This window comes from Orcinus orca, chromosome 4, assembly GCF_937001465.1.
Source record: "Orcinus orca chromosome 4, mOrcOrc1.1, whole genome shotgun sequence".
In the NCBI taxonomy this organism is placed as follows: domain Eukaryota; kingdom Metazoa; phylum Chordata; class Mammalia; order Artiodactyla; family Delphinidae; genus Orcinus; species Orcinus orca.
In genome coordinates this window covers 32,640,113-32,660,032 of record NC_064562.1, presented here as the reverse complement: position 1 = coordinate 32,660,032, position 19,920 = coordinate 32,640,113, and positions in this window count along the sequence as shown.

The following is a 19,920-nucleotide window of genomic DNA, read 5'->3' as shown; positions in this document are numbered from 1 at the left end:
AACTTATTGAAGAATATGTAGGTAGGAACATATACTCTTCCCATGGAAGTCAAGGAGAGGATTTAATATTTTCCAAGTAATAATCTAATCTAAAGCAAAAGCGATGATTGTCCAGTAATTGGAGGGAAACCAGAGAAGAGATACACTTGGCCATCCTTGGGGTAAGTGATTAATATTCCAGAGCATTATCTTTCATTTTAAATCAACTGGGAATATATAATGGAACAGAAGGGAAAATTAGCACAAATTTTAAAGATTAAAAGGAGAATTTCAGGAAGTGTGTTTGCAGGTACATCTAGAACTACTGATACAAAGAACTTGGGTCCTAAGTTCTTCTCCTCTGCCGTTAGGGGTGCTGTGTTGGGAGAGTCTGAGCTGGTTCTTCTTGAAGAAAGTGGACCCATTTCTGAGAAAGTGCTCAGAAACTTCAGCTAAGCAAACTACCCCTTGAGTCTAAATTCCAATCTAGGGATTTAGAGCAATCATGGTAGTCCAGTGACTTTTTTTTTTTTTAGAAGAAAGTAAAACCTGGGAGGCAATTTGGCATTTAGCAAGACTCATCTTACTGCTTCCCAGGATTTCTTTTCTTTAGAGAGAAATTATTCAGTTCCACAAACGTTTTCTTCTATTAAAAGCCTATAAAGCAAAAGAAACAGCTTTCCATTGGCTGATATGAATTCAAATAAATTGCCATCTGGTCTTCCCATCAAGGCTTTCCAGCGACTCTTTGATCAGTCGTGACCTAGTATACTTTGTCTAAAAATATAGCAAAACCTCATTCTCTGAGGCCTGCTCATTGAAAATTGGTCCCTATCTTTTCAAGGCTTCTTTTCTCTGCAAAACAAGTATGGTTCCTTATCTTGCGACTTCTTTAGGAGAAAGCCCAGAACATTCACACAGCCCCTGTGGATGGTAATCATCAAGATCACAGTGTCCTCACTGCTTTGGACTAGATGGCTCTAAGATTCTATCTCCCCCGGTCTCAGGGTCTCTAAAAGGATTGCTAGAATGAGTACTCTGCCTCGCCTCTTGTGACAGTTCATTACATTGATGGACCCACAGAACACCCCTCCTGATACATACAGGTCCCGGAATTATTGCCCTGTGTATTCCCCGCCCACTGAATCAGGACTAGGCCTGTGACTTGCTTTAACCAAGAGAATGTGGCAGAAGAGGCGCTGTTCCTGTTTTAGGACCAAGCCTTATGAAGGCCTGGCAACTCCCACTTCTGCATTCTTGGGAGCCCTGAGGTGCTCTGTAAGACATCCGGCTTCTCTTTTGGAGAGATCATCTGGGAAAGGTGAGGCCCTGAGCCCTGAAGTAGAGGGAGAGAGAGAAAGCAAAAGAGAGAGATGCAGCCATCCCAGCATCCCAGCTGAGCCAGCTCAGAGCTGCCTGGCTAGCTAACTACAGTCATAGGAGGCCAGCAAAAGAATCACCCACTTGAGCTCAGTCCTAATGGCAAATCATGAGCAAGTAAAGTGATTGTTGTCTTTGACCACTAAGTTGGAGCGTGATTTGTTATACAAGAATAGACAGCCCCAAAACAAATACTATTATGACCCTATAAAACAAAGGTTGGCCAGGGTTGTGTGATATGCCAAGGATCTGACACTCTTCCTTGCAGAGGTGATAAAAGGTAGAATTACTAATTTGCCCAACCTGTTATTGTATTAACCATGTCTTTTTATTCTGCATTGTTGATGTTCACCCCAAAAGGATTGCCCCTCCCTGGCGTAACCAATTCTTAGAGATGATAAAGGGCTCCATACCTTTCATATGGAAACCAACCAATCCAGAGCCCATACCCCCACCACCTCCTTTATAAAGTGCTCATACTCTGGACCACTATTCACCTGCCCTAATCACCCCAGGGCCAGTTACTAGACCACTAGGGCAGCCCCTATGCCCCAGAGCCCACTGAAATCACTCAAACTAGCCAATTCTAAGCCTACTCACCCTGCCTTGCCTATTCCTTCACTCAGAAACCACAATAAAGGCCCTTGTCCAAGTTTCCTCCTGCTCCCTCTGCCTCCTGACTAACCCTGGTGCTTCCCCGTGTGACTCCCACAGCATGGCATGCCCCCTCCTCTTGGGACATGTGAATATAACAAACTTTTTTTTTCAATGGCAGTCATCACCTGATCTGTTGGCCTTGCTACAGCTAAATAATAATAAAACCTATATAATAAGACAATAGCTTGTGAGTAAAAATGAGAGGGCAAATATGGCCATTGTAACTCTCACAGGAGACTAAGACAGATGAGGCAGAGGTGATTGGGAAGGACCACCTTGGAACACTGTGCAATGAAAAATAATAACTACTATTTTTGAATGCTCCTCATTAATCCTCAGGATAAGTCTAGAAGGTGGGTTTTATTGTTCCCATTATCCAGAAGGGAAAATTAAAGCTTAGATTAAATAACATGCCACAAGTTAAGTGGCAGAACCAGGATTCCAACCCAGTTTTGCTGGAATCCAAGACCAGAACTCCTCTCCTATGCTGTCCCAACAATCTTTGCCAGGCTCACCATAGTTTGCCAAGACTTCCTACATGTTATACCATACCTTGGTAGGTTTTCTGTGTTGAATTTTTGAAAAATTAGTTTTATCTTCTTTAATCACCTGATTATAAAAGTAATAACTCTCATTGACAATTTAAAATATAATATAAATCACTCCTACAAGCACTCAGGGATAACAACTATTAACATCTTGGTGTACATCCTTCTGGTCTTTTTTCCATACCTATTTTGCATATATTTTACAAAACTTACATTAAACTCATTCTCTCTTATAACCCATTTTCTTTTTATGCAAAAATATATTGTGAGCATTTTACTATGCTATTCGTTATTCTCCTAAGATAGGAATTTTAATGGCTAATTTTTAGTTTCCTAGTTCATAAATACTGTAGCCATTTATTAGTGCTCCATTGTTATGTGAATTATTTCTAATATTTTGCTAATAAATGTGCTCTGCTTAATATCCTCATATGTCTTTATGCATAATTTTTTATGAATACCTTTGAAATCTTAGGAAAAATCCCTAGGTGTAAATTGCTGAGTCAAAGAATATGCGTATTTTTAAGACTTTTGATACTTTAAAATTTTTTATTGAAGTATAGTTGATGACAATATTACATAAGTTACAGGTGTACAACCTAGTGATTCACAATTTTTAAAGGTGATATTCCATTAATAGTTACTACAAAATACTGACTATATTCCCTGTGTTGTACAATACATCCTCATAGCTTATTTATTTTATACATAATAGTTTGCACCTCTTAATCCCCTACTCCTATCTTGCCCCTCCCCACTTCCCTCTCCCCACTGGTAACCACTAGTTTCTTCTCTATATCTGTAAATCTGATAATCATTTGTCAAATTGACCTGCAAAAATGTCATACCAATTCCCACTTACTACAGAGCCCTTTGTTGTTTTTTTATGTTAATGTGTATTTCTGTTTTGAAGTATAGTTGATTTACAATGTTGTGTTAATTTCAGGTGTACAGCACAGTGATTTGTTTTATACACACACACACACAGAGACACACACACACACACACACAGAGACACACACACACACACACACACATATATATATATATTCTTTTTTCAGATTCTTTTCCCTTATAGGTTAGTAAAAAATATCGAGTATAGTTCCCTCTGCTATACAGTAGGTCCTTGTTTGTTTACTACTTTATATACACTAGTGTGTATCTATTAATCCCAAACTCCTAATTTATCCGTACCCCCCCCCCACCTTTTCCCCTTTGCTAACTATAAGTTTGTTTTCTATGTTTCTGGGTCTATATCTGTTTTGTAAATAAATTCAGTTTCATCTTTTTTTTTTTTTTTTTTTAGATTCCACATATAAGTGACATCATACGATATTTGTCTTTCTCTGTCTGGCTTACTTCACTTAGTGTGATAATCTCTAGGTCCATCCATGTTGCTACAAATGGCAGTATTTCATTCTTTTTTATGGCTGAGTAATGTTTTATTGTATATATATATATCACATCTTCTTGTTCCATTCAACTGTCGATGGACACTTAGGTTGCTTCCATGTCTTGGTTATTGTAAATAGCGCTGCAATGAACACTGGGGTGCATGTATCTTCTCAAATTATAGTTTTCTCTGAATATATGCCCAAGAGTGGGATTGCAGGATCATATGGTAACTCTGTTTTTAGTTTTTAAAGGAAACTCTATATTGTACTCCAGAGTGCTGTACCAATTTACATTCCTACCAACAGTGTACAAGGGTTCCTTTTTCTCCACACCCTCTCCAGCATTTATTATTTGTAGACTTTTTTTTTTTTTTTTGCGGTACGCGGGCCTCTCACTGCCGCAGCCTCTCCGTTGCAGAGCACAGGCTCCGGACGCACAGGCTCAGCGGCCATGGCTCACGGGCCCAGCTGCTCTGCAGCAGGATCCTCCCGGACCAGGGCATGAACCTGCGTCCCCTGCATCAGCAGGCGGACACTCAACCACTGTGCCACCAGGGAGGCCCTATTTGTAGACTTTTTGATGATGGCCATTCTGACTGGTGTGAGGTGTTATCTCATTGTAGCTTTGATTTGCATTTCTCTAATAATTAGCAATGTTGAGTGAGCCTTTTTTCATGTGCCTTGTTGGCCATCTATATGTCTTCTCTGGAGAAATGTCTGTTTATTAGATCTTCTGACCATTTTTTGATTAGTTTTTTTTTTTTTTATATTAGCTGTATGAGCTGTTTGTATATTTTGGAAATTAGTCCCTTGTCAGTCTCATTGTTTGCAAATATTTTCTCCCAGTCCATAAGTTGTCATTTAGTTTTGTTTATGGTTTCCTTTGCTGTGCAAAACTTGAGTTTAATTAGGTCCCATTTGTTTATTTTTGTTTTTATTTCCATTACTCTAGGAGATGAATCCAAAAATATATTGCTGGGATTTATGTCAAAGGGTGTTCTGCCTATGTTTTCCTCTAGGAGTTTTATAGTATCTGGTTTTATATTTAGGTCTTTAATCTTATTTTTGTATATGGTGTTAGAGAATATTGTAATCTCATTCTTTTACATGTAGCTTTCCAGTTTTCCCAGCACACTTCTTGAAGAGACTGTCTTATCTCTATTGTATATTCTTGCCACCTTTGTCATAGATTAATTGACCATAGGTGCGTGGGCTTATTTCTGGGCTTTTACTCCTGTTCCATTGATCTATGTGTCTGATTTTGTGCCAGTACTATACAGTTTTGATTACTGTAACTTTGTAGTATAGTCTGAATCCAAGGAGAATGATTTCTCCAGCTCCATTCTGCTTTCTCAAGATTGTTTTGGCTATTTGGGGTCTTTTGTGTTTCCACACAAATTAAAAAATTTTTTGTTCTAGTTCTGTAAAAAAAAGAAAATGCCATTGGTAATTTAGTAGGGGTTGCCTTAAATCTGTTGATTGCCTTGGGTAGTATAGTCATTTGACAATATTCTTCCAATCCAAGAAGATGGTATATCTTTCCATCTGTTTGTGTCATCTTCAAGTTCTGATTTTTCATTGTTAGTGTATAGAAATACAACAGATTTCTGAGTATTAATTTTTTAACCTGCAACTTTGATGAATTCATTGAGCTCTAGTAGTTTCCTGATGTTGTCTTTAGGATTTTCTATGTATAGTATCATGTCATCTGCAAACAGTGACAGTTTTACTTCTTCTTTTCCAATTTGGATTCCTTTTATTTCTTTTTCTTCGCTGATTGCTATGGCTAGGATTTCCAAAACTATGTTGAATAAAAGTGGTGAGAGTGGGCATCCTTGCCTTTTTCCTTATCTTAGATGAAATGTTTTCAGCTTTTCACCATTGAGTGTAATGTTAGTTGTGGGTTTGTCATATATGGCCTTTATTATGTTGAGGAATGTTCCCTCTATGCCCACTGTATGAAGAGTTTTTATCATAAATGGGTGTTGAATTTTATCAAAAGCTTTTTCTGCATTTACTGAGATGATCATATGGTTTTCATTCTTCAATTTTTTAATGTGGTGTATCACACTGATTTGCTGATATTGAAAAATCCTTGCATTCCTGGGATAAATCCCACTTGATCATGGTTTTATCATCCTTTTAGTGTATTGTTGGATTCGGTTTGCTAGTTTTTAATTGAGGATTTTTGCATCTATGTTCATCAGTGATATTGGCCTGTAGTTTTCTTTTTTTGTGGTATCTTTGTCTGGTTTTGGTATCAGGGTGATGATGGCCTCATAGAATGAGTTCAGAAGTGTTTCTTCCTCTGCAGTTTTTGGAATAATTTCAAAAGGATAGGTGTTAACTGTTCTCTAAATGTTTGGTAGAATTTACCTGTGAAGCCATCTGGTGCTGGACTTCTGTTTGTTGGGAGTTTCTAAATCACAGATTTGATTTCAATACTTGAAATTGGTCTGTTCATATTTTCTGTTTCTTCCTGGTTCAGTCTGGGGAGAATGTACCTTTCTAAGAATTTGTCCATTTCTTCTAGGTTGTTTCTTTTACTGGCATATAGTTGCTTGTAGTAGTCTCTTATAGTCCTTTGTATTTCTGTGGTGTTGGTTGTAACTTCTCCTTTTTCATTTCTAACTTTATTGATATGGGCCCTCTCCCTTTTCTTCTTGATGAGTCTGGCTAAAGTTTTATCAATTTTGTTTATCTTTTCAAAGAACCGGCTTTTAGTTTCATTGATCTTTTCTATTATTTTCTCAGTCTCTATTTCATTTATGTCTGCTCTGATCTTTATTATTTCTTTCCTTCTACTAACTTTGGTTTTTGTTTGTTCTTCTTTCTCTAGTTGCTTTAGGTGTAAGATTAGGTTGTTTATTTGAGATTTGTCTTGCTTCCAGAGGTAAGCCTGTATCACTATAAACTTCCCTCTCAGAACTGCTTTTGCTGTGTCCAATAGGTTTTGGATCATCGTGTTTTCATTTTCATTTGTCTCTAGGTATTTTTTTAATTTCCTCTTCGATTTCTTCAGTGATCCTTTGGTTGTTTAGTAGTATATTGTTTAGCCTCCACATGTGTGTGTTTTTTGCAGTTTTTTTCTCATAGTTGATTTCTAATCTCATAGCGTTATGGTCAGAAAAGATGATTGATATGATTTCAGTTTTCTTAAATTTACCAAGGCCTGCTTTGTGGCTCAGCATGTTATCTATACTGGAGACTGTTTGATGTGCACTTGAAAAGAATGTGTATTCTGCTTTCGGATGGAATGCTCTATAAATATCAATTAAGTCCATCTGCTCTAATGTGTCATTTAAGGCCTGTGTTTCCTTATTGATTTTCTATCTGGATGATCTGTCCATTGATGTAAATGGGGTGTTAAATTCCTGCAATATTATTGTGTTACTGTCAATTTCTCCTTTCATGTCTGTTAACATTTGCCTTATATATTGAGATGTTCCTGTGTTGAGTGCAAATACATTTACAATTGTCATATCTTCTTCTTGGATTGATCCCTTGATTATTATGTAGTGTCCTTCTTTTTCTTTTGAAACAGTCTTTAAAGTCTATTTTGTCTGATATAAGTATTGCTACTCTAGCTTTCCTTTGATTTCCATTTGCATGGAATACCTTTTTCCATCCCTTCATTTTCAATCTGTGTATTTCTGTAGATCTGAAGTGGGTCTCTTATAGACAGCATATATATGGGTCTTGTTTTTGTATCTATTCAGCCAGTCTGTGTCTTTTGGTTGGAGTTTTTAATCCGTCTATATTTAATGTAACTATCAATATGTATCTTATTGCCATTTTGTTAATTGTTTTGGATTTGTTTTGTAGGGTTTTTTTTCTTTCTTCTTTTGTCCTCTTGTGACTTGATGATTATCTTTGGTGTTGTTTTTGAGTCCTTTTTCTTTTTTGTGTGTATATCTACTATAGATTTTTGGTGTGTGGTTACCATGAGGTTTTCGTATAGCAGTCTATATAAACAAGATTGTTTTAAGTTCCTGATCTCTTAATTTCAAATGCACTTAAAATATCCTGCATTTGTACTCTCCTCCTCTCACAATTACTGATTTCAATATCATATTTGTGTGTGTATGGTTTCATGTCTTTACTGTATGTTTGCCTTTACCAGCAAGGTTTCCCATTTTGTAATTTTCTTGTTTCCAGTCATGGCCTTTTCTTTTCTGCTTAGAGAAGTTCCTTTAGTATTTGTTGTAAAGCTGGTTTGGTGGTGCTGAACTCTTTTTGTTTTTGCTTGTCTGCAAAGCTTTTGATTTCTCCATCAAATCTAAATGAGAGCCTTGCTGGGTAGGGTGCTCCTGGTTGTATTCCCTTTCATCACTTTAAATATATTGTGCCACTCCCTTCTTGACTGTAGAGTTTCTGCTGAAGAGAATCAGCTTATAGTCTTATGGGGATTCCCTTGTATGTTATTTGTTGCTTTTCCCTTGTTGCTTTTAATATTTTCTCTTTGTCTTTAATTTTTGTCAATTTGATTTCATGACATGTTCCTCCTTGGGTTAATCCTGTATGAGACTCTGTACTTCTTGGACTTGGGTGACTGTTTCCTTTCCCATGTTAGGGCAGTTTTCACCTATTATCTCTTCAGATATTTTCTCAGGCACTTTCTTTCTCTCTTCTCCTTTTGGGACCCCTATAATGGGAATGTTGGTGCATCTGATGGTCTCTTAAACTGTCCTCATTTCTTTTCATTCTTTTTTCTTTATTCTGTTCCACAGCAGTGATGTCCACCATTCTGTCCTCCAGCTCACTGATCCTTTCTTTAACCTCATTTATTCTGCTATTGATTCATTCTAGTATATTCCTCATTTCAGTTATTGTATTCTTCAACTCTGTGTGGTTGTCCTTTATATTTTCTAACTCTTTGTATAGAACTTCTTGTAACTTCTCACTCTGTGTATCCATTCTTTTCTAGGGGTCTTGGATCATTTTTACGATCATTACTCTTAAGTTTTTCTTGGGTAGATTGTCTACCTCCACTTCACTTATTTGTTCTTCTGAGGTTTTGTCTTGTTCCTTTGTATGGAACATATTCCTTTTCTGTCTCATTTTGTTTAAATTTCTGTTTGTATTTTTCTGTATGTAGTAGGTTAGCTATGTTTCTCGATCTTGGAGAAGTAGCACTCTGTAGGAGATGCCCTGTGTGTCCCAGCAGCACACTCCCATCTCATCACCCAAGGCCCAGGGACCAGCTGGTTCCAGGGCAGGTTCTGACCTGTGTTTGCAGACTCAGTTCCACAGGCTGTGGGATCATAATTTTCTTGCTTCTGGTATCTGCACCCTGGTGTGAGAGGCTGGTATAGAGGCTTGTGCAGGCTTCCTGGTGGGAGGGGCTGATGCCTGTGCACTGGTAGGTGGAGCTGGGTCTTGGCCCTCTGGTGGACAGGGCCTCTCAAGGGGCATGTCTACAGGGGGTTATGGACTCAGGATGACTTTAGGCAGCCTGTCTGCTGATGGCTGGGACTGGGTGTTCCCAGTCCCTGATGGGCACCCTGATGGGTATTGCCACCCTGTTGTATTTTTGGCCTAATGCATCCCAGCACTGAAGCCTACAGGCTGTTGGATGGGGCCAGTTCTTGGTGCTAATATCCAAGGAAGATGTTTGCCTCCAGCAAGATTTCCCATAGATGAACCCTCTCAGATATGTCCGCCACCAGCTTTTATGACCCTAGGGATAGCTACAATGGCCCTCCACCTCCTCAGGAGACCCTCCAAGACCAGCAGGTAGGTCTGGCCCAGGCTCCTATGAAGTCACTGCTTTTGCCTTGTGACCTGGTGCACACGGAACCTTGTGTGTGTCCTCCAAGAGTGGAGCCTCTGTTTCCCCCAGTCCTGTGGAGCTCCTGCAATCAAGCCCCACTGGCCTTCAAAACCAAATGCTCTGGGGGCTCCTCCTCCTGATGCTGGACCCCTAAGCTAGGGAGCCTGACATGGGGCTCAGAGCTCACACTCCTGTGGGAGAACTTCTGTGATATAATTAGTCTCCAGTTTGTGGGTTGCCCACCCATGTGGTATGGGATTTGATTATATTGCAAGTGCACCCCTCCTACCATCTCACTGTGGTTTCTTCTTTACGTCTTTGGACGTAGAATATCTTTTTTTGGTAGGTTCCAATGTTGTTTTTTAATCAGTGGTTGTTCAGTAGTTAGTTCTGATTTTGGTGTGCTCGTGAGAGGAGGTGAGCAGAGCCCTTTGTTTTTAATATAAAATGACTTACCACTAGGACTTGTTCTGTGTGTGTGTGTGTGTGTGTGTGTGTGTGTGTGTGTGTGTGCTTGAGTGCATGTGACTAAACCACACACAGGGTCCTTTTCATGCTAAGTACAAGCAAAGTTTAGTCTTTAATTATCTCTATAGTTGGTAAATAGAGATAATCCCTAGACTTGAAATCTTTGTTCTAAAAGAGCGGCTCCCTTTCTCTGAGGGACTTGCCAGTCTGATGGTGGAGTCACTATTGCTTTTCAGCTACGCAGAACTATGACACATGACTACCTACATTGTTTAAATGACAGGTTTCTCTGTGTCCCTCTAACATAGTCAAATATATTGTGAGGAAGCTGTATACAGTAAGTCCGGAGAGAGAAGGCCAAAAAGCAATGCAGTGCATAGACTTCAATGAAGGAAGTGTGGCTGGAAGGGGTGGCATTTTACCTGATTCTAAAGAAGCGAGAGATGCAGAATCCTGGAATGCAAATAGGAGGCTGGATTGCTCCCCTCCACGCCTGGGCAAAGGAATGCACTACTTACCTGGTATGAATAAAGTGTCCCCCAAACAGATTCCTGCTTCCAAATGGCACTCCCCACCAGCCTTTTGTTGTGTGCCCTAAATTCTAAGTAGTAACACCTTTGGCTTTAAGCTGAAAGGTCCCTGTTAAGATGCAAATAGATGAGTTGGAAGGGCTAACACCTTAAACCATTAGCAGCATTAATAACTTAGCTTGGAGGAGCTTATCTAGTAGCTGTAGTCACCTAGAAAGGCCCCAAGGAAATGAGACCGGAGTATGCAATATTATACAGAAGCCAAAGTCAGGGTACAGTGGGTAGCAAAGTAATGTCCTGGATGATCTGGAGACAGAGGATGGCTCTGGTGGCAAAAGGGACAACATAGTGTGTTTTTAAGGACCCTGAGGAGAGAGGCTTCTAGGGAAGTGTTCAGTGGGGTTCAGGCAAGTCATTGGACCTGTTGGATTGTTGGACTAAAGCTAGAGTCCCATTCCCTGCTGGTCTCTTAACCACACTGGTTCAGAGCAGAGGTCATATCTGTGGCTTCTACTCACTGCCACCCACAGAACTTGTAGCAAGCAAATTACTCCGGGTGGCCACAGGGCTTATGTCTCCCTCCTCCAGAGGTATAAGCCCCGTCACATCCATTAACAAGGCCCCAGTTCCATGAACGGCAACCCTGAGGAGATTCTTCTGTGCAGAAGGAAGGCACTAAATATAATAGCCTCTAAACTGGAACATTGTTATTAGTATTATTATGGCTTCTTCTTCATGTCTGTCACTGGATTATGGTAAAGTTTTTAGTCATGGGTTTTAATCAGAGTTGAAGTCTCTGAGTTACTGACAGCTCGGGAGAGCTGTAACTGCTCCAAGATTGACTTCACACTGTCACAAAATCCTAACACAAGGAGAAAGCTAGAGCTTCTCAAAAGCCTCCTCCTGCCTATTAAAACCAAAGCAACTCTCTAAACAGCAGCCTCTCTTTCCAGGCTCCACACAAAAGGGAGGGAGACAGAGGGCACCTACAACCCCCTCCTCCTCCCCCCAAAGTTCAAACCAGGAAACAATGATCCTGGCAAGGGAGGTCCTAGAAGCAGACATTGCAATTTTGCTAATGGTACCTACAGGAAGCTAGAAATCATTCCTTTGACACACTGAGGTACTTACACAGCATCAAGCCATGTTGAGTTCTCCTGACCTCGCATTGCCTCTTCCCAGACGTCCACGATCACTCATGTGAATGACCACCATGGACCAGAGTGAACGGGTAGCCATTCTCTTTGGAGGTGATGAGACAGAGGCAGTCAGAGCCCTGGCCTTGTCTTCTTATCATCACATGTAATGGAAGTCCCTTCCTGACCAAATGGGATGATGACTGCAAGGCATCTAGCATTAGGCCATGTGTTAGGCAGAGATCACTACATCTTCCTCCTGTCACCAACCTTCTACAGACCCTAGATATTGCTCCATTCTGCCTTTGGGGTCCTTCTACTTCCTCCACATGCAACCACATTCCCTTTTAGTGCCATCATTCTTGGAACCCCATGACCAGCATCTAACTTACTTTTGTCCTTCACGTCTATCCAAACCCTCATTGACAAAGGTCCTGATCTCAAGTAACTATTGTGGAGAGTTGACCTGAATACATCAGGCAGGATAGGCTAGGTGATGCTGCAGTAATAAACAATCCCAAAATTGCAATGGCCAAAACAAGGGTTTCTCACTCCTGTTGCCCATCGTCGCAGGTTGCCAAAGGGCTCTGCTCCTCAGAGTCACTCAGTGACCCAGGCCATGACCTCAAAAGTTGCAGTCATCATCAAAGGAAAGAAGGCTCTAGAGTCTTTTCCTGGCAATTAAATGCACTGGTTCAGAAATTATAAATATTACTTCTACTCTCAAGTCATTGGCCAGAATTAATCACATTGCCCCATCTAACCAAAATTATCCAGGAAGTACAGTCCTCTTTTGTGCATCAGAAGTACAGAAATATTTGGTGCATTACATAAATGACTAACACACCAATTCAATAGTGTTCACTAAGAAGAAAAAATGAAGATTCACAAGGTGTTACCCCTCCCAGTGGTATTCGCTAGTACAGTGATGCTTATGATAGTCAAATCTCCAGTGCTGGGCAACCAGATCACAGAAACAAGGAAAACCTCTCAATTCAGACCCTATACTTGCTTGATTTGCTAACAGTTCTCAAAGTGGTTTGCCAGAGTGAATCAATAATTATATAAATACGTGCTGATGATGAAAAAGGATGTGGTGAGAATGTTTATCCAAAAAATGCTAAATAATTTAAATTTAGTTTGAGGGGATCAGGGTAGAAAGAATTGGAAGCCAAGACAGGAATCTGAAAGGGACTCTGGGATGATGAAAATGGAGCTGGACCAGGATAATTTTTGCTGCTGGTTGCTGAGTTTCTGGAAGCAAGAAAACAAAAGTGCCGGTATGAAAATCGTAACATCAGTCTAACATGGAGCAATTAAGGCTTGGAGTGGAGTTGGAAGGAAAGAGATATCTGATCTCAGAATCTGAGACTCTGGTGAAGGAATCATAGATATGATGAGATGGTGGTGTGGGGAGATGAGGACCCTTGTTGTTCCCAGATCTAGGAAAGCAGCCGGGCACCAGCAGGAACTCTGGACATGGGCAGTGAGAAGCTGAGTTTCAGCAAACAGAAGGGCATCAAAATAATCTTGTGCCCTGGCAAATGCTATATATGTGCCCAGGGCAAAAATAGCAAAGGCAGAAGCAAACCCCAAGTATGACCCATGGTGTAGTGTTGAGAACTCATCACCAGAGCAGGGGCAGGAGGGGGCAGAAATCGCAAGGATCTCTGTGCACCTGCACAGCAACGCCAAGCTAGTGGGCCTGAGGGGTGACACCACATCCCACCTGGCAGCCAATTCTGTGGGCTCTTCCTTCAGCATGTAACCAAAAGTAGACTACGTCTTACCACCTCCACCTGCCACCTTCCGCCAAACCACTCTACTCTCATGCCTGGGTTTCTTCAATAGTAGCTTCCTAACTGGTCTCTTATTTAAACTCTTGCCTCCTGAGTGTCTATTTTCTATGAAGCAGCCAGATTAATCCTCTTGAATAATCATTTCTCTGCTCAATGAGAACTCAGTGTCTTACCAATCCACTCAGAGGATCCTGAGGCCTTCCCATGCCCTAGAAAGCCTTGTAGGATACAGTCCTCTGAATCTTCTGGGACTTCATCCCCTGTCACCCCTTCCCCACCCACTCACCTTTTGTTACATCAGCGTTGCTGCTCCTTCTACCAAGCCTTCCACCTCAGGGCCTTTGCACAGACTCTCCTCTCTGCCTGGAAGGCACTTCCCTCAGAGATCTGCCTCAGGCCCAGCTCGCAGGCCTCCTTTGGGTCTCTGCTCAGATACCACCATATCAGTGAGGTCTTTCTTATTCATTCTATTTAAAAGAGCGACCCAGCTCCCAGCCCTGTAGGCTCTATCCCCCCTCAACTATCTTTCCTTAACCAGTTTTGTGTGAAATGACTCATCACATGGAAATAACATATTTTATACTCTACTTGTTTAACTGTAGTATAAGTAAGCTCCAAGAGGGCAGGAGGGTGTCTTGCCCGATTTGTTTACTGCTGTAACCTTGGCATCTAGAACATACCCTGCCACGTAGTATGAACTCCATAAATATGTTAACTGAATAGACTGAAATTTATCCCAATCTTACCACCACACAGATTTAACGTCAAAGCCATATTCAAGAGACAGGCATTCCTTTTGCTTGAAATGCCCTGTGAGGATTCAGAGAATCCGCCTCCTCCTACCTGGTATCAGCTGCCATGGATACAGGTTTCCTAAAGGGGTCAAGGATGGAACAGATGCTTTACATTAGCTTTTATATTCTCCATAAAATTAGCAACAAGCAAACCCTGAGGAACGGAGCTATAATTCTGTCTTGCAATTCTGATCCAACACAGAGTGTAAGAGCTTGGCTCTAGAGGCTAAAAGCTGTTTCCAGAAACCCTCAATGGAATTATACCTCTGTAATTCATTTACTGTTATTCATTTTATATATGTTTACAGATAGAACCCCCCCAAATCACACAGCCAGCAAAACCAAAGCAAAGAAGAAAAGAAAACCTAGTGGTTTTCATGTTTAAATTACAATCATTATGTAAGATATAATATTTTGTCACCCTACAGCTCTTCTAGACTAAATATGAAATACACTTCACAGCAAAGTAAACATAATATTAAAGCTTTTTTAAAAAATGAATATTACCTCACTCTGTCTTCAGGGATGTTGTTCTCAATAGCAATATCAATTCACAAAGAAAAGTCAAGAGAATAATTATGGCTCTTTAGCCAATAAGACTCATGGATGTGAACAAGATAAGCAAAAGTATTGGATAAAATCCTTGAAAGGTCTCCACAGTTATTGTTCAGCTACATGACCAAACACAATCCAATAAGCCTTCATCATTTATGTCCCAGTTTCTAATGAAACAAACCTCACGCAAAATAAACAAGTATACAGATGGACTTGGAGAGATCTGGAATCAAATATGCCTCATATTTTTTAAATTTTATTTAGTTTTAAGACCATTCAGGGCAATCAACAGTGGTTTGTTAGAAAGAAGCACTGGGGGAAAATGGCATTTTCCACACACCAGAGACAACGTAGATAAAGATAAGACGGATACACTTTCTCCAGCCAATGAGCTCCAACCTCACTTGGGAAGGAACCCAGGGACCTAACAGGTTCTTGTGGTGTTGATTTCTATCCACAGGGCATTTGTCTGTCACTTACGACCCATTTCATATATAGGTTGCTGAGCAGCCTCCAGATGGTGTGTATAAGATTTTACAAATGTTTTTCTTGTTCCAATCAGACATGACCTTTCAAATGTATAAAAGCATACACAAGAGCACTGCCCACAAGACTTCTAGAAAAATTGAGCAAATTCAATTCACAAATACTTTGGAGCACCTACTGTGTGTGGAACACCATTCTAGGTACTGAGGAAACGCTCATGAACAGAATGGACCTTAAACCCCTGCCTTGACGAAGCTTCTGTTCTAGTGTGTGTGTTGGGGTGGGGGAGGGGTGCACAGACAGTAAACAAAATAAATTATATATTTTGAAGGTGATAACTGCTAAACTCCTTTCTAAATAGAATTGGAGTAGGCTTCATTGGGAAAGAGACATTTAAGCAAAGACTCGATGGATGCCAATATCTAGAAGAGCCTTCCAAGCAGAGAAAACTGCAAGTGAAAACTGGGGTGAAAACTTGCCTGGCGTGTGACTGGGCAGAGTGACCGAGAGGAGAGCAGTGGGTGAGGTCAGGGAAGTAGTGGGGGCCGTATTTGTTAATGACTCTGGGCTTCTCTCCCAGCAAGGGAACCATGGAGCAAGGTAGTGACATGTGACCAATGTTTTCAAAGCACCACTCTGGCTACTTTATCGAGTATAGCTGTTGTAAGTAGGGGGACGGGAGGTGAGGGCAAAAGTAGAAGCAGGGAGACCACTTAGAAAGCTGTGGCATTAATGTAGGCAGGAGAGGATGGCTACCACCCTGGGACCAAGGTAGTAAGTAGCCATGTGGATGATACAACGCCGTCAGATTCTGAATATATTTTGAAAATATATAAGGTAAGACGGGAAGAGCAGGACTGGACCGCTCCCACAGGCTCATATGGCTACTTTAAGTGTATATGACCTCTTCCAACCAGGTCCAGAGGAGTGTTATTTACATCATCACTCACCCATCAAAAACTCACTGGCATTAATGCAAATTTCAAAGGCTAGTTCAGAAATTTGGCTTATTTTGGAAGATTTAAGAACCACGTTAGGATTTGAGTTCCTGAGTCAACACAAGGCGTCCCATCTCAATATGACATGTTGGAGGGGGTCAGGCTGACCCATCCCTGTGCTGGGAGCCACCAGCAGAAGAGCCCCGGGGGTACCATATCTGTGCTCAACGATTCCCAGTCTGGGATACGAGGTTACCTCCTCCTTTCTTTCTCTGCTCTTCTTCTCTGTTTTTCTCCTGCCCCGCTATCTCTGCCAGGGCTCCCTGGCGCCCTTGAGGCACCAAGATCCAAAGAGCCACTGACTCACACTCCTGATAAACATGAACTCCATGGAGTCTGCTCTCTCCCGCTTGCTCCCGTGCTCTTGTCTGCTGCCCGATGCCCGCTTATGCCCAGCTTCCCGCTCGGGAGTGGGGTGGCCCTGTCTCTGACTTCCTTCTATTTCTTTCGTTGGCTCCTAGTTAACAAGGTAAAGCCCAAACCAAACAGGATGCGGCCCTATAAAGTCCAGGATCAACCTAAGATTAATGACAACGAGACCTTCCATGGGGCCTTTAACTTAGATGTTCTTCCACCTGCTCCTACCGGGAAGAAGGGAGAGTAGAGCATTCCTTTCTGAACAGCTGTGGTCCATGTTCCAGGTTACTTGGACCTTTCATTAAATGAGCCCTCCCAGGGACGGAGACCTACAGAAAGTCACTACTGTGTGGGTTCCTGATGCCTTTGAACATACAAAGGTATTGTACTGGGGATCATGGGGGCCTAGGAAATCAGAGTTTTACTGTCCACTTAGTTTGTAAACCATGTCTTTTCAGCATATGCTGTGGCAGATGGTAGGTGATACCACGGTGTATTCAGTTAGATGGGCTTCTTGCTAACATCCACCCATCCTACCTGCACACTCCAGAGGCCGGGACAGTCTTGTACCTGTGCTAAGAAATCCACCAAAACCAAGAAGACATTGTAAAATGGTCAGTAACAGTAACGGGTCTGTGCTAATGAAAATGCAGAGCTTCTCCACTCAGTGGAAAAAAACAAGTTGAAGCCGGTATCAGCGACTTTCCAGCGAGGCTGTCACTGTGATCTGTGATGTGCTATCAAGATGAAACTGGAACCAGTGTACTTTATTCAGGACATCTGTGAGATAAAAAATATAATGCTCCTTTTCTATCTTTGTGACATTGTTCGCAACGATGTGATTTGGCTGTTAAAACCACTTGCGCTCTATCTCAAGGCTAAGGCTGACAATTCAAATAAAAGCCTCTCCCTGTCTTTGGTTTGTTATCAGAGCCGCATTAGCTATCATGGCTGCTCTACACACAGGGGCCTTGGAGAGGGGGCGAGGCATCTGACTGACCTGCTCCAGCTTCCCATCTGACTCTGTGCTTCTGATCTCATTTAATTGCCTGGGGGTCCTGGAAAGTTTTTTTTTTTTCTTTTTCAGTGCCCTCAAAACCAAGTGCAGTGTTAAAAGACAAAATGATGTTTAATTTTTAATAATTTTACTGTATGTACTTTGTAGAAATTTTAGAATATACATTATTGGTATAAAAAGGAAAATAGGATGCTACCATTTTCAATTAGCACTTTGAGTATTTCAACGCATTTCCTCCCAATCTTTTATTCTATGCGTATGTGTGTGTGTGTGTGTGTGTGTGTGTGTGTGTGTGTGTGTGTGTGTGTTGGGCTTGTTTTTGTTCAAGGGGAGGGGTCTGAATGAAAATTTTGTGAACTCCTCTTTAACAATGTATAACAAACCTCACTCCGACAACCTTTAATTCTCACCAGATGTGAGTACGCTATTTTTTTTTGCCATCATCATTAATCTGCCAGGAACCCCATTTCAGACAAGTGTCTCTCTGATTTGTCATAAATCACTCTAGAAGACAATCAAAAGAAACCCTGTGAAACGTGTCTCTCTCCAGAGATACAGTGTTGCAAACAGAGAATCTTACCGAAAACATTCAAGTTCACTGGCCCTTTTGACTAGGCCTCCAGCAAGCACTGCATTCTTGTTTGCTTAACCTCAGAACCTCCAATATGCCTGGGGTGGGGGGCCATTCTGGCCTGCAAAGGGTTCCCCCAGGGTGTCCTACTTACTCCTCTTTCTCCCCCAAGAGTGCTTCTGGCTTTCTGCAAAATAAGTCATTCTTACAACTAAACCCAAAGGGATTAGTCCTCTATAAGAATGCAACTTTCAGATAAATATATTTGTACATTCTCACTGGAGAGACTAGGTTATTGAGTTGATATTGAAAATCCATTAAAAGCCCGTGGTGCTAAGCAGGAGAAAGAAGCACAATTTAAATTCAAAAAAAGGAACACTAAAATGTCACTCATTGGGATCTAGCATTGGCTGACAGCTATTGGGGCACCCCCAGTATGTGGCACTGTCTTGTGACCATGGTATACCCCCCATTAAGGAACCTCAGGAAAGCTGTAGTGGTTTAAGGAGGGGCATTGTGGCCTCCTTGAAAAAATTTCACTTTTGGAATAAGAAAACGGTGTGCAGTACACTCGTCTTTTGTCCTCTGAGCTGACCTTGCATCAAATTGGGGTCAAGATTTCCATCTGGGAGGCGGAGCAGTTAGGACTAGCAGGGGGCTGCCATGTCACTTCAGGTGCCTGGGACCAATGTTCACGCTGACACCTCAGGCAGAGAGTTGCTTGCTTATTTTCTTTTTACCACAGACAGTGTAGACATCCATTTCCAATTGCATACAACATTTTTAACGTTTTGAGACATGGACATAGAGAAAATGAAGACACAATCATTGTTTCTTGAGGGCTAGAAATGGCAGTGGACTATGAAACAGACCTGAAATCTCATCTCTATCAGCAGGGGATGAAGAAAATCTGTTGTATTAAATCGTTATTAAACTCCCCTTTCCTGGGCTGTGGGAGGCGAGGAAAAGGGAGAGGTGCTCAAACTTCACTGGAACATTTAGAAAAAATCTGGCTAAGACGTAGCCCATTGATTGCTACTAGAAGAAGCTGCATGTGGGTTCTGTAATAGTCTTATTATTTAAGGGCAATCACAATCCTGCAATGGTTTTTCCATCTCTACCCCTGATGATTTCCCCCTATTCCTTTCATCATTATAAGTTACTATTTCATGTATTTTTAAGTAACTACTGCCATCCAATAGGTGAATTCCAGGCTTCTAAGCAATGAGAGTTTATCTTTTACATTAGGACACACAACTTGAAGTAAACTCATTGATTGTACAATTAAAAATCCACAGGCACTAGTGGCAATCTCTTAGCCAATTGATTATACTTTGTTATGCTCGTTTTCATGCTAAAATTAACCGAAGATCCAAGTAAAAACTGCCAGTTTGAATCAGAGGGGAAAAAGCTAGAAAAAGCAGCTTTCAAATATAGAAATATTGGGTTCAAGACCCGGCACAAAAATGAGAGAACA